The sequence below is a fragment of the Aspergillus homomorphus genome (genome assembly GCF_003184865.1).
Source record: "Aspergillus homomorphus CBS 101889 unplaced genomic scaffold BO97scaffold_93, whole genome shotgun sequence".
Lineage (NCBI taxonomy): Eukaryota > Fungi > Ascomycota > Eurotiomycetes > Eurotiales > Aspergillaceae > Aspergillus > Aspergillus homomorphus.
The window spans coordinates 39,713-42,153 of record NW_020291979.1 but is presented as its reverse complement, the minus strand read 5'-3'; positions in this window follow the sequence as shown (position 1 = coordinate 42,153).

Here is a 2,441-nt window from a genome sequence, read left to right as displayed (position 1 = left end):
ATATTTTTTATTATAAAAATAATAATATTTTAAAAAATTAAATTATATTAATACTACTAGAATTTTCTTATTTTTTTTTATAAATAAAGAGAAAAAAGATATTATTATATTTTTTAATTATTTTTTTTTATTTTAAAAAACTTATTTTTATATATTTTTAGATAATAATTAAAATAATTAAATTAATTTTTATTTAATCTAGATATATTTTAACTATACTAAAATTAAAAAAGATATAATAAATAAATCTTAATATTAAGAATAATTAAAATAATTAATTATCTTATTTTTAGTTATATTATAATTAGATATAAAAATTTCTTTAATCTAATTATTAATCTATAGTTAGATATAAAAATTTTTATTAACCTAACCTGACCTGGCTGTTAGCTACTCTAATAGTTTTTAAAATATTTATTATTATTACCAGAGTTACCTCCAGCCTGATATAATTAAAATAGTTATATTTTAGATATATACTAATTATTTTATTATAAATAAGAAGTATTAGAATATTTTTAAAAATCTTAATCTAAATTTAATTATTTTTATATTTAAGAATTAAGAAAAGAATAAAATAATTATTATTTTTTATATTAATAAAAATAAGAATATAAATAATCTAAAAAATAATTTAAAAAATAAATTATTATTAAAAATAAAGAAAATAGTTTTATTTAAGTTTATAAATATTATATATTTTTAAATAAAGATTTATTTCTTATAATTTTTATATTATTATAATTATTATTCTAAATAATATAAAGAATAATTAATATATATATTTTATATTAGATATTATTTTTTTATATTAAATTCTATAAAAATCTTTTTTAAAGTATAGTATATTTTTCAGAAAAAATAAATAAAATAAATAAAATAAATAAAATAAATAAAATAAAAAGAATAGATAAATTAAATATAAAAAATATAACTATACTATAATTAAAAATATATTATATTTTATATATTATTTATATAAAAAAGATATATATATTATTAATTAATCTATAATTAATAATTTATTTATTATACCTAACTTTTCTAATTAGTAGATATAAATAGTTAAAGTAATAGTTATATCTTAACCTAACCTTAACTGTACAGTTAAATTACTTTTTATACCTTAACCTGACCACCAGGTTATAGTCAGGTTAAGGTTAAGGTATAACAGTCAGGTTAAGCCACTCTAGTCTAGCACATACGACGACAGGGTATGGAAAACAGAGCTCCCCGTCCGTTCAGCCGTACTTGAGCCACCTTTTAAACACGGCTGACTCGGAAATGAGCCCTTCATAGATTGCTGCTTTATGGCTGAGAATACACTGGGTGAGTGTTGTTGATTTAGGTGACGCCGTCTAGAGCATGGGTGAGCAGGGTGAGCAAGTGGGTGAACTAGATGGTCGGTAAGCGAATCAGACAGACAATCGAGCGAGCTTTGTTGACTACGATGCTTGAGCTGGTGGTCTAATACTTTCTTTCTATTCGAAATATCTATTGTCGAGAAAAGTATTCAAGAATAATCCTATATCGAAGACCATATGGAAGCATGAAGGCGTCTCGTACTTCTGAAGTGCGGATGCACCCCTAAAACTAGGCTAATAAACTTACAGATTCGGACTCAAGACTAGGTGTGAATAAGCAACATCAGCTGGGCTGATACCAAGCCAAGGCGAGTGACTTTTGAGTTACCAAGCAGGTTCTGGCACGTCTATTCTTTATCTAATGATAGGATTTCTAGAGAATTCAATTTACGAACCGGGACTAGCTTTTTAGACTACCTACCAGTTGAAATATGAGCTTCATTTTATCAATTATGATTTTTAGAATCGGGAACTTCTAGTCTCCAATAATGGCTCCAATCTTGTCTGTTTGTGTCACGGAGAACAAGTACCGGCTGCCATCACAGCATTGGACATGCACGGGCTGAGTCCGGGACGTGGTCACTCCCCAGGGCCGATGATTAATAGACTCAAACCAGTGTCACCCTGGGATTGATGGGTGTTTAATGCAGAGTAGAACCTCTTCCCTTCTTCCCTACCACCTTCCTCCTTTTTTATGAATAGAACTAGATCACTATAGTCCAGCTCGGATCAGCTGTCACGGCCAGCAATCGTTTTCTTATATTGCTCTTCCAGCTCTTGCCATGTGAAGCCTACTTTTTGAGGCATTTCAAGGGCGCCTTGTCCTTCGCAGATGTTGATGCTCGTACCGTTGACAACAATTGAAGTGCTGGCGCCCTTGAGGATTAGACACTTCATGAAGTAAGCAGCAGACACGGATGTCTTTTTCGAAGCTATATGCAATGCAGTCTGACCGTTACTGGCACGGTAATCGATATTGGCCCCCAGCCTCAGGAGATGTTTTCCCAAGGCAACCGAGCAGCTCGACCGGGCAAGGCGCAGGAGAAGAGTGCCTAAGAACTCCCGAGAGAGGTAAGG